The sequence below is a fragment of the Phasianus colchicus genome, chromosome 3, assembly GCF_987193195.1.
Source record: "Phasianus colchicus chromosome 3, bPhaCol1.hap1.1, whole genome shotgun sequence".
Taxonomy (NCBI): Eukaryota; Metazoa; Chordata; class Aves; order Galliformes; family Phasianidae; genus Phasianus; species Phasianus colchicus.
Window position 1 is genome coordinate 52,972,820 of NC_143438.1, and position 12,841 is coordinate 52,985,660.

Here is a 12,841-nt window from a genome sequence, read left to right on the forward strand (position 1 = left end):
TGCCAGCATCTTTCAAGTTAAGAGGACCTAGGGCATAAAAGAGCTCTCCAGTCTACTGGAAATATGCATCTCCTACTGTCCAGAGCCAAAACTTTCTAAAAGTTACTTGTGAAAGTGGGATTTCACAGAACGTGTTATTTTTCTTTTGTTGTTCTGAAATGAAGATCTGTCATATTGGCAATAAACATTTTTAAGTAAAAGCCTGAAACAAGACCTGCAAGAAAGCTTAATATCAGTCCATGTTAGTTAGAAGCACAGTGCAAGAACTGTTGTTCGCTAGTTATCAAGTCTGTTTGGCTCTCTTCGGCTTAGAATAGGCAAGCGGAATCTTCTGTTTTACTTTTAGGAACTGTTTGGGCAAAAGAGATTCAACACGTAAGCCTGGCAGTAGTAACCATAAATGTATCAAAGTTTGAAACACAGAATGCTATGAACACTAGCTCAAAGGAGTCATCTTTTGAATGAACTCTGTGGTAACATCTTCTTTACAAAAAGAGTTCAAGCTGTTGAAGGCTTGAACCTGCAAGAAAAATTCGAGTAACCTCAGAAGCTGATTTTTCTTGCAGGTGTAGAATTCTGTGTTTCAACTTATTAGTTATCAATTGAAATTTGTCTGTTGTGGACTCGATCTTTAAGGTCTTTTCCATCCTGAGTGATTCTATGATATATTTGACATCTCTGATTTGATTTCTGCTTTCCACTTTTGCATTGAAGACTTAGTATTTAAACTTATTGTTTATTACTGCTTTGAATTTCATTTATTCCACAGCTGACTGCTATTGTCTTTATTTCTAAGCACTGTGTCTTAAGGGACATGCACAACATCCCACAGAATGGTATAATCTGTTTTTTATGCTACTTTTAGTATTCCAGAGAAACAAAACAAAAAAAAAGAAAACAACCCAAACCTAAACTGAACTAAAACACAGTCAATTCATTACAGATTTTCTGCTAAGTATTCAGTGAATTGTCAAATATTTATTTTCATAATAAGTGTATTTTTCACAGAGCAGAAGCATAGCCATTTGTGGCAGACTGAATTAAATGCATTTTACTTGAATGTGGAGGAAGAAAACATTGTCAAGCTTTCTATGAAAGCATTATTTTCTAGTAATAATTTACGTTCTGGATAAGCAAGCTTTCCATGAATGTCTTTATATTTCAGTAAAGATATAGGCATGTTGTTCAGTCTATGTGTAATTAAAACATTTATTAACTGAAGGGGAAAATATATGGAAATATTTTTTCTCTTTTTTTCTTCATGTAGCCTGAGCTGAAAAATGTACTAGTTCTCTCAGTCATGCACATTTCATTTTAAAATTTTATGATCTTTTTATAGAGTGAGGGCTAAAAAAAGCCTCTGAATTCCACTGTCCATGGACTGTAGCAACCATCAGGTATATTTGTTCAGCAAATCTGTTACAGACATGAATTTTTTTTCCAGTCCAAGGTTGGTTGGTATCAATTCCATTTAATTTTATTTTGAGTTTCACAGCTAGTCTTCTTAATTACTATGAAATTAAATGACATGCACGGTCTTCATTTCAAAACAGAATTATTATGAAAAGTGCTTAAACTTCTTCAGCTTATTTACCCTAGCATAATCTGAAGGAAAAATATGTTTTAAGCAAGATATGATTTTCTTTCAGGAGTGTGGAAAATTCCCATATTCTGTTTGTAATTCATATAATTTGTCAGTGAGACAGTCTGTTTTATGATGGCTGTGTGCTAAATCCACTAATTGTGTGACTGGCAAATATTTACAGTGTTAACAAAATACTATCAAGCAAAATGTATATATCAAGTAAAAATATAAATAAAAGTAAAATACTGGAAGTATGAAACTGTTCATGTGCTTCTGTGTGTAAATGTACTTTAGACACGTGTTTCTACACGCAGATGTTTACATACATGCATATAAACTTGTAAATCACAGAACTATATTCATATATATCCCTGCTCAGTTTTTCTAGTAGCAAAGACTGTGTGGGAAAGAGCTCAAAACATTACAAAGAATTGTTTTGCTGTAGTTCTCCATAGCTAAAATAAAAAAGAGTACAAAGGCCTTTTTACCCAATTTATTTTGTTTTCATTTTATTTTGCACCTCAGCACAAAAAAAAATGACCACAACAGTTACAGTCTCACAGTCAATATGTTAAAGTAGTTTTTTAACAGCTGTGGCATAGGAAGTATGAAAATGTATTTTGATTCATTTGCTAAATGCAATCCTGTGAACAGTGAAAAATATGCAAGATTTCTGAAAGAAAACATCATTTTTTTTGTATATTTGCAACTCCACTTTCAGTCAACATGAATATATTACCTGAGGATTTTCGAAAGGATTGTATACAGTTGCAATCAGACATTCAACTCAAAAAAAAAAAAAAAACCAAAAAAAAAAACCACAAGTAATGGTATCTTACTAGACTTTTATAAACCATGTCTTAGCAGAGAGAAAAATCCCTCTCTTCACAGTCATGCCTTATTCACGATTGTTTTTTTTTTTTTTGCAGTAAGTACCTTTGTGAACAGCTGTTTTTAAGGATGAAGCATAGGAAGGATAAAATTAGATCAAAACCTCCGATGGGGCACCTTGAGAGCTCACTAAGAATTGCAACTGCTTCTGTCAAACCAGGGACCAATGCATTAGTTTCACAAAAACAAGGACAAATATCCCACTCAATAGTTTTATGTTTTTGTTACCCTCTTTTTTTTTCAGTAAAAAATACAAAAAAAATAGAAGAAGTCTTGTTACTTACATAAACTATGTTACATATTTTATATGTGATCCAAGACAATTCATCTTCACTCAGTGTGGCCCAGGCAAGTTTGGACACCCACGTTCTGTGTGGAGAAAATAAAACTGGTGACAGGCTGTAGCTGAAAGATTTTTTTATTATTATTTTTTTCTTTTGACACCACAGTGAATGTAACTGAGCATTGCCAATCAATTCTTTGAGCTTGTACCTACTGGGTGTACAAATTAAGTGGATTACTGCAGAAGAACTATTTAGAAAAAAGCCATTTGTGTAAGGACAAAGACTAAAAAGGTAGGAGTTTGAATTGATGACATGGTTGATACTGGCAATTTAATATATCATTTAATTCTTCATGAAAATATTTTCATACAGTAACCAGGATGATTGATAGAAAACTTAATGATTTCTGGTAAAGACAGAATTTTTCATGTGATGCTACATTATATTACATTTCTTTGACTCTTTCTGTGTACATATATCTCAGCCCCTATGTTCAAATGAAAACTGTGAATAACTTCAGCAGAATTGAGCTCCTTTCAGGTGGAATGCTGTGCCTAACAAGTATGGCCAGTCTAAAACTTTTACGTATATATTTTAGTTATCAGTGTTTAACTGTTACAAACTATTTGATGTTTACTATTGTTAGAACTTTTTTTTTTTTTCTGAGACATTTTGAAATTAGATTGATTTTTTTAGTTATATGATAAATAGGAGTTTAATTCTGTCATTTCCAGACTTAATAAACTTTTCTGAGTCAAAAAAAAAGAATATCTTCCACCATAGCATGAATTGCAATGACAGCTGGATTAAGTTATAACACAAAAATAAAAGTATCTGCTCAGTGCTTTGAGGGAAAGAAAAAAACATTTTGCTCTGCTGTTTTGCCAAATGAAACTCCCCCGTGCACACGAGCATAACTTAAATGTTTTACATCCACCCAAATACTTTAATTTGAACCAATACAATAAATCTTATATTGCTGTATTTTTTAAAGATACAGGATGTACCGCGATTGCCAGTTCCATATTTATTTCAGGATTTGCAAGCAGACATGAATTCTTAACAAAAATATTGTAAAGAAATACTTGGCAGTTATTAGGCTGCAGAATTATAGCAGATGCATTTATTTTGATGTAATGTAAGGTAATATCTTTTTGCTTATAGGGATTATCTTTGAAGCAATGAGAATTCTAGAAAACAGTAACTTTCTGTTGGAAGTAATCTTTATTTGTTTATGTTTATTCCCTTTCTCCTCATTCTTTACATCAGTTTTTTCTGCTTCTCTTGGGGGTTGATTAAAACTTACATGCTTAATACAGTAATACATACGAAAAACATTGATAAAACTTTTGAAAGGGAATTAGTGTTTATTTTAATTTGTCCTTTTATGTTTTACAATAGACTTTAGAAAATCACTTTCAATCTTTTTTTTTGGTCAGTAGAATACGAACTAAAGATGTAGAAATAGATTGTTCATATACATTCTAACTTCTGTTTTTTCTTGGATTGAAAACATTTTTTTTTGGATCCTTCAAGTAAGTATATGTCTGCATAATTACCCCCTGCTTTGATATTTACTTCCAAAATTCTGAATTCTATGTCTCTAAAAAGTCATACCCAACTAAAAGTAAATAGAAAAGTAACAGTAAATTGGAAAAAAAATCAAAAAACCTGTGGGGGTTTCCCTGAATTTTTGGCTGTGAGAAGTGCTACCCTTTCTTCATCTTGAGTAGAAGTAAACAAAAATAAAATGAAAATTAGTGTTTTAGTTGTTTTTATTTCACAAAAAGTTTTATTATTTTATGTTTCTGCTATAAAAGGTGTAACTATTTTGCAGGTTTATGACACTATAGAATGAGAGAGGAAGGAAAGAGAGAAGAAGAGGAGAAAGAAAAGCAAGGGAGATAAAGGATGGAGAGGGAAAGGGTGAAGATAGGAGATAAAAGAAGAGAAAGGGGGAGAAAGGGAGAAGAAAAGGAAAAATGAAAAGGAAACAAAAATAAGAAAAGAGGGAAAGATGTCCATTGCAAGGTTTTGGTAGTGGATATCTGCAGAGGTGGCCTCACTGGTCTTTGTTGGCTTTTCCCCTCCATTTTATTTTAAGTTTTTGTTTCTCGCTACCCAAATCTATTTTAATGTGCATTAAGTTGAAGTCAGATCTGTTTTGCTTACCAGATGGTAACTGGTAAGCAATCTCCCTGTCTTTACCTGAGTTTTTCATCCTCTCTTCTGCTTCCTGTTGAGAGAGTGAGTGAGTGGCTGGGCAGGCACTTCTCTGCTGGACAAGCTTAGTCCATCACAAGTGGAAAGAGAGAGAAAGCAAGGGAGAAGAAGAGAAAGGAGGAAAAAAAAAAAAAAGAGATGAAAAAGGAAGAAAAAAGGAAAAGGATAGAGAAGTGAACCAAAAGAGGAAGGGAGAAAGTAGAGAGAGCATACAGAAAAGGAAAAGAGAGCAGATCAATTAAGAGATAAAGTAAGGAGGAAGAAGGAACAGGAGAGAACAGGAAAGAAAAAGAAGACAGAAGGGAGAAGGGAGAGAAAGAAGAGAACAGAGAAAAAGGGAAGAGAAGATTGAGAAGTGAAATAATAAAGCGGAGAAATACAGAAAGAAGAGGATAAGGGGAAAAAGAATCAAAAAGGAAAGGAGAGGAAAGAAAAAGAAGAAAAAAAATGAAGGAGTGAAAATGAAAGTATGCAACTCCATTGTGTTCAAGGAATCTGTGCCTTCATACTGCTACCAGCAAAGTCAAAATTTTTAACTGACTGAGTGAGCTTATGTACAGTAGTGAAATGTGGTAAGCAAGACCTGAAATCACTTCCTACTAACCGAAAACAGTAAAATGCTGACGTTAAAATATAATTCAGTTTTGGTGGCATCTGTATACGTATATTCTTTTCAGCTTAAAAAAAAAAAATCCATAGAAACTGTAATAAATAAAAATGTTCTTACTGATTCAGAAAATGATTACTCAGGCAGATGGATGGTGTGGCTGAAATGCCATAACATAGCAAGCTCCAACAGACCAGCATGTTGGCACATGTCGATTTTTAAGACTGGCCAAAGTTAATAAAACAATTTAATTAGGGTAACTCAGGCTTAATAAGATTCTTGCTAGTGAGAGTAAAAAAAGAAAAATAAATTACTTTTAAGTTCTGTGTAGCAATTTGTTTTAAAGCTTTCCTTTCAAGGAGAAACATATATATTTAATAAAGTAATCTCATATTACAGTCTAGTGGCTCAATGTTACGTAACTTATTCAATATTTATAGATTTCTGAACTGAAAGAAAATCCATAATTCTAATAAAATGTAAACAGTATTTTTAAACTGTACAATAGTGAACTTTGCTCAGCAGCACCGGTGGATTTTTTCATTTAAATGGTTACTTATTGCTGCAGTTCAACCATTTTATCTGAAATGCATTTATCTTTTTAAGATTCAACTCTGATGGCACTTAACAGTGTGTTCTTTTTTATTTGTTTATTTTTACTGGGGGGAAGGTGGAAAGAGATGTCTGTACACCTAATTTTATAAATGTAATTGCTTTTAATGGTGGCAAGTGGAAAACTGCAGTGAAATCATGTGAGAGTAGGAAACAACCTTAGGCTCAAGTGGAAGAGCTGAGGAAAGCATGGAGCTCCTTCAAGCTCATCTGGTAACCCTAGTGGAAACTGGGAGAAAGGGGGATTTCCAGTGAAAATAAACTGTTCCATAGAGGTACAACTGTTGCTGGCATAACTTCAGGGTGATGCATGTTCCTGGCACAGCTGTGGTAGCACAGGCCCCTGCTGTGGCTGCTGGAGAAGGCTGGAGATTCTTCTCATTGGTCAGTGGAGGAGCATGGATGGAAGTTGTGGCTGCATCAGGATTGCTTTCTGGTTGCACCATGTGGAATAGGTGTCTTGCTCAGACTTCTGAACTAAACATGGCCCACAGGATTTTCTGGCAACATTTTTCTGCCTCCTTTTCCTTTTTTACTGTGCAACAGAGTTAATGAAGCCTCTTCCAGATGCTGTATGGGCTTGCTCTGTGGGTGGTGCAGCAGCTCAGAAGTCCTGCTGTTCTTTTGCAATATAATTTGTCACTATTCTAAGTCTGCAGCAGTGGCAACCAGTATGAGACCTAGCAGTTGTGGCAGCTTCCAGGCTTCCTCTCTAGGAAGCTTCAGTAAATATCTGGGAGCTGCTGCTTCCAGGACTCCTGATGGCTTGCTGCTGTATTTTACAGCCAGCCTCTGGAGGTGTTTGTCAGCTCTTACAGACAAGCTTCTCTTCGCTCCCTCCTTATGAACTCTTATTATGAACTACCTATGCATTTTGACTTCAGCTAACTTGATGAAGCAGTGTCAAACAACTGTTTGATTAGTGTTTGAGGAGCAACAGTAGAATTATTAGACAAGAGCACAGCTCCCAGAGCCCAGGAAACAGTAGCAGCTGAAACACACTGGTAGTTGTCAGAGAAGTTAGTTCAAGAAGGGTACAATGTGGCACAGAAAATCAGCTCAGAATGATACAGGAATGTGATGGTACTGATGTGTCACAGTGCATGGTCAGCAACAACTGTTCCTGGTACATCAGAGGCCTTGACCTGAAGTGAACTCTGGATCTTAGGTTGCTTCAGGGAGTGCACAGAGCCTATCACTAAGATTGATGTTGCAGAGGGCTGTGGCCTTGCCCATAGGATGTGCACTCTGTTCAAGGTAGTGAGTTGCCAAGGAAAAAAGCTCCAAGGAATCTGTGCAGCATGATACAGATCAAACAAGAGGTAACAGGATCTTTGCAAAAGCAAGATCCCGAGCCTCATAATATGGGAGAATTGCAGATAGAGATTATAATCAAGTAATCTGTGAATAAAAACTGCAGAGATTGGGAAACTGGAAATTTATAACTGCTGGCAATAGAAAGAAGATTCTCAGCTTGTAGAGGAGGGCAGGCAAAATATCCTGGAAAGAGGTGAGCAGGATTGTCAGGGGAGACATCAGAGCCAGCTGAAGCCTCTCCAAATGTGTATATGAAGATGAGGAGTGTTACAGCTATTGGAGACCCTATCCTTTCAGAGACAGAGGCACTCATCAGCCAGCCTGGGTTAAAAAAAAAAAAGGTCCAAGGAAGCTGTTCTGTCCTCCTTGGTGAACAAGAATGGCTCATTTCAATCTTCAGGAAGTTGAATATGTGTTGGCAGAAGACTGCAAAGAATGAGCAAGGGTAACTCCTTCTATAGCCTTCTATGATCAGATGGCTGGTTCAGTGCAAAAGAAGAGATCAGCGGATGTTGCTGCCATTAACTCAGCAAGAGTTTTGACAAAGCCTGTTATATTGAACTCACTAAATTTTTGAGACAGACGCAGGTGGATGAAGAACAACAATAACTTGGATGGAAATTTGCCTGGACTGTATGGCCCAAATTGTTTTTTATCAAAAGTGCAAAATCTACTAGGTGGCCAGTTACTATGTGGTGTTACTCGGGTGTTGATACTGCAGCTTTCTATGCTGCAGGTTTCTATGAAAGATCTGGATGGTGAGACAAAGAGTGTTTTCAGCATGTTTGGATCAGCTGGGTTGATGCAGCAGCAGACTGAGCTGCTGTTCAGAAGGGCTGAGACACTAGAGAAGTGTAATAATGGGAACCTTATGAAACTCAATGAAGGCGAGAGCAAATTCCTTCATCTGAAGCACAGTAGCCTATGCAGCAGCACAGAATCCTAGAACAACACAGATTAGAAGGGATCTCAGAAGAACATCAAGTCTAGCTTCTGTGGAAAAGAGAGCCTGGGTGAGATAATTTACCTTGCTATTCAGTCACATCTTGAAAACTGCCAGTGATGAGAACTCTGCCATATCCCAATCCAGAGATTGATTGTTCACCTTATAAAAAATTCTTCCTGATACCAAGATGAAGCCTTCATTTTGGTGCAGCTTGTATCTATTCCCCATTGTCCTCTCTGGTGGCTCCTTCATCCACTCTGTAGCCACCCTCCAAGTATGGAAAACTGTGGTGAGGTCCTCTCCTTACCTTCTCTCCTGGCTGAAAAAAACCAACTTCTTCAGTCTTCTCTCACAGAGCAGGTTCTCAAGCCCTGGCACAACATAATCAAAGAGCCCAGTACAGGCTAGAATCTGTGTGCTGGAGAACAGCCTTACTGAAAGGGACCATGGTGGTGGACAACAAACTGAACATGAGAAAGCTTCTGCAGCAAAAAAGGTAAATCATATCCTGTTGCATCTGTGGGGCAGTACAAGAAAAAATAGAGATATAATCCCACTCTGCTGAGAGCTTGGCAGGCATTATACAGAGTATTGTTTCCAGTTCTGTTTGACACAGTTCAATGCATGTTGGGAGCTAACTGGCTAGAAAGCAGCTTTGCAGAAAAGTCCCTGGGAGTCTGGTAGTTAACAGTCTGAATGCTAGTCAGCAGTGTGCCCTTGCGGCAAAGAAGGCCAAACCCACTTTGGTGGTAGCAGGAGTATGTATGACTAGCAGGTCAGACAGACTGATCCTTCCCTTCTGCTTGGAGCTTGCGAGACCAGATCTTGAGTGCGATGTCCAGCTTAGGGTCTCCCAGTACAGGAAAGACATTGTCACGCTGAAGCAAGTCCAGTAAAGTTCCACCAAGATGGATGGAGACCAGAGATGTAATGTATGAGGAGAGGCTGAGAGCAGGGCTTGTTCGCACAATAAAAGGGAAGATTTGTGGAGACCTCTTGGCAGTCCGCTGCTAGCTAATGGGAGAGTGTAGAGAAAACAGTCAGGCTTTTCTTGGAGGTTGTGCAGCGATAGCATGAGGGGCAACAGACAAGGTAGAACATGGAAAATTCTTATTTGCTACTTAGAAAAATATTTTCCCAGTGAGAGCAGTTAAGCATAGAAGGAGGTTGTCCAAAGAGGTTGTGAGGATTTCGTTTTTGGAGATTGCACAAAACTGAGCTGGACAGATCCCAATCCAAGTGGCTGTGTTTTGAGCAGAAGGTTGGACTGGGTGACTTCTGAAAGTTCCTTCCATTGTAAATTAGCTATGATGATGTGAATGCGTGAACCTTGGTGCAGCTCAATGTTCTAATAAACAGCTGTGTGTGTATTTTGTATTTGACTAACCAGTAATATGTTGATAACACACACAAAATATTCCTAAAAAAGTACAGAGAAAGTTGTTGTGGAGACTGGCCAATTAAAAAGCCAAATCAAATAAGAGAACTTGGGATAAATTCACAGAGGTCCCTTCTGTAGTACGATTAAATTTTAGAGACCAAAAGGCATTTGTGATTACTGACTATGTCTTGTTCATCATAGTCACTTTACTTTCCACATTAACTGTATTTTAAGAGTAAGCTTCAACCAACTTGAAGCCAAGAATATTTGGAAGGCTGTTTTTTCTTTTTTCTTTTTTTTTCTTTCTATGCATTGCACATTTTGTGGCAAAGTTTTTCTTGGGCTCAGTCCATTTCTGATTGTAGAACAGTCATTACTTCATTTTTCTAAACATATGTATTTAAAACCCACAAGGGCTTGTGAAATCTGATACTAAAATAAGACATCATGTATATCAAAACCCTGGTTTCTTTAAGAAAGCCATGTTTTAACCTCTACTCTAGAGTTCCTTTCATGTGAGGGGAATTCATTTTTTCTTTTTATAATTTTGTCCTTTGTGCTGATCTTTGGTATTAGAGTAGAAAATGAAAAGTGGACTACTGTTTTTTAATGAGATCAGTTAAAACTATTAAAGGAAATATTTTATTAAGAAAGAAAAGAAAAAAAAAAAACACATATTCTTGCAAAGGAAGTCACTGTCAAGAGAGAACTATATTATTTGACCAAGGTGTGAATTCGTTACACAAAGATATCAAAGTTTCTTTCAAGTTGTGTTGAATGAGGAAGGTGTTCTCCGTCCAGAGGACACTGTAGCTGTTGTGACCACCTCTGATACATGTGGATTTTTTGTTCTTTTGGTATAACTCTCTTTTTGAAACATTTTTCTTTTAGAAGGATTTCAAAAGGCACTCTTCTAATCTTTGCCTGCATCTTTGAAAAACACATTTAAATGCTTCCCCTCGCTTTGGCTAGCGTTGCTTTGTTCTTGTGTTGTTTGTTCTACATCTAACAAAATGGGAAGGATTCAAAGTACAGGAATGCCTTTACTGTATATCCTTTTTTTGAGATTTTTCTTCCTGAAGAGGAGAAACCTGAGGTTTTCCCAGGTGTTACAAAACACAGAGAAAGTGTAAACATTCTCTTTAAAACATGTCTCGTTTTCTTTGTGGTTGAAGAATGCTTGTTACCATTAGTGAAAATCATTTGAAGAGGTGACATGGTGTTACAAGCATACTTTTTAGATCATTAAAGATATTTGGAGAGACAGACTCAGAGGAATGACTGACAGTGGAGAAGGGTGATCTGCAAAAATATTAACTAGTGATATCCAAGTTTCAGGGAAGCATGCTTGTATTGCTCTGTCTGCAGTTTCTAATGTGACATTGTTAATGAGGTTTTGTGTGATTTTCATTTTTTCTTCTCTTCGTCTTTTAAAATAAATTATACATCTATAGGAAATGTATGTCTTGATAGGTATTAAAATTTCTTTATTTGTTTTGTTTAGAAAAAAACCTTTTCAGGAAAAAATATGGCAGTAACTCTTTATTTTCACATGCTGTGTAAAGTTGTATTCAGGAACAGTTCAAATTTTATACAAGTTCTGTAATTTTTGTATAAGGCTTTCTTGTAGGAGAAACCAGTTTATTAAACCAAAAAGAGGCCTACGTGATATGAAGACCACTGAGATTTGCTCCAAGTTCTAGACCTTTTCTTTTTATTGTTTTCAATGATATCTAACAAAAATTTGGTTTTACTACAGAAGGACTTTTTTTTTTTCTGGAACATTAATGTGACTGTTGTCTTCTGTTGTCTTCTGAGACTGTTGTCTCCACTATGAGAAGTTTTTCCAGTCTGAGCAAGGAGCTACAGTACATTTTCCTCTAGATATTAGAAAGATTAACAGTATTGTGGAATACCAGGACTTCCTATGTCAGAGTTACAGAGTGGATGTCCTGGCCTCAGACCACAGTTCTCAAAAGATACGGGTGGAAACACTGAACTAGACTGAAATGTCTGTCAGAGGCTGTTGTACAGAGTAGAAGGCAGATCCAATGTGTTTTCAGCAGTCTTAACTGCAAGAAAAAAGAATCAGATATACTACAGTACTAAGGTACAGCAAAAAGGTGATTAATAAGTGAAGCCTAGGTCAGTATTTGCAAGAGTGAACCAAACTGTTAGCTACTGAGAAACAGCTAAGAGACAGTTGGCTAGTCACATATGGTAGCTCTGCTTTACCAAGGAACCTGAGTCTTACTGGATTGTGTGGTCAGTGGGTGAATTTGTTATTGAGATTTTGAGCAGCTTTTTTGATTGTTCAGCTAAGAAATGCAGAGAACATCCTTGCATTATGCTTGGCTTGAAGGTGATATCCACACTGAGTTTCTCTTCAGTATTGGTTCAAGTTATTTCACATTTGAAGCACAATGAAGAGATTTGTTTTCTTGGTGATATAACAAATACTTCATTCAGCTGTGATTCCAGCTTCTTGTAAATCCCTTGCAAGCTACGGTGGGCAAGGTTCAAGCTCATCCCTAAGTTTCCTGCTTTAGGAGTCACTACTTAACTTCAGTGAAGGCTGGTAGGTACGCTCTGCCAGCTAGAAGCAGGCATGAGGTATCTGTGATGAGTGTGTTATGTTTTGGCATGTCTGTATTAGTTGTTGTTCTTTTTTCCATCATACTAGTAATATACCTAGTGTAGAAAACAAAGGAATCTGTGTAGAGGCTGGATATGGAGCAATTTCAGCAGTTTGCATGGGATCATTCCCCATCATCTTTTCGGATCTACTTACATTTTGTAAGAATTTGTGGCCAGATCAGTTGTGCTAGACTGCTTTGTTGCATGATAGCAGTAAGCTCTCTGGCTACTTAGTTAGGTCAGAAATAGCAGCCATGAATGTGATATTCTGAGGCTGAAAGTCAGGTGCTAAATGTGAAGCATGAATAGGAGCAGAGATGTAAAATTTTTTGGGGGTACTGTCCGAATGAGAACAGGT

The 12,841-nt window shown here is 36.9% G+C and overlaps 1 protein-coding gene and 1 long non-coding RNA gene across 7 annotated transcripts in view; both read left to right on the forward strand.

The window, feature by feature from the left end:
* ASXL3 (ASXL transcriptional regulator 3) overlaps positions 1 to 12,841 on the forward strand; it is a 128,253-nt gene that overhangs the window by 37,607 nt on the left and 77,805 nt on the right. The gene's annotated exons all lie outside the window — the stretch shown is intronic.
* On the forward strand, positions 2,942 to 8,814 carry LOC149918581 (uncharacterized). The gene is made up of 3 exons (XR_016465155.1): positions 2,942 to 3,051; positions 3,925 to 3,960; positions 4,598 to 8,814. It is a non-coding gene; the product is annotated as an uncharacterized LOC149918581 (long non-coding RNA).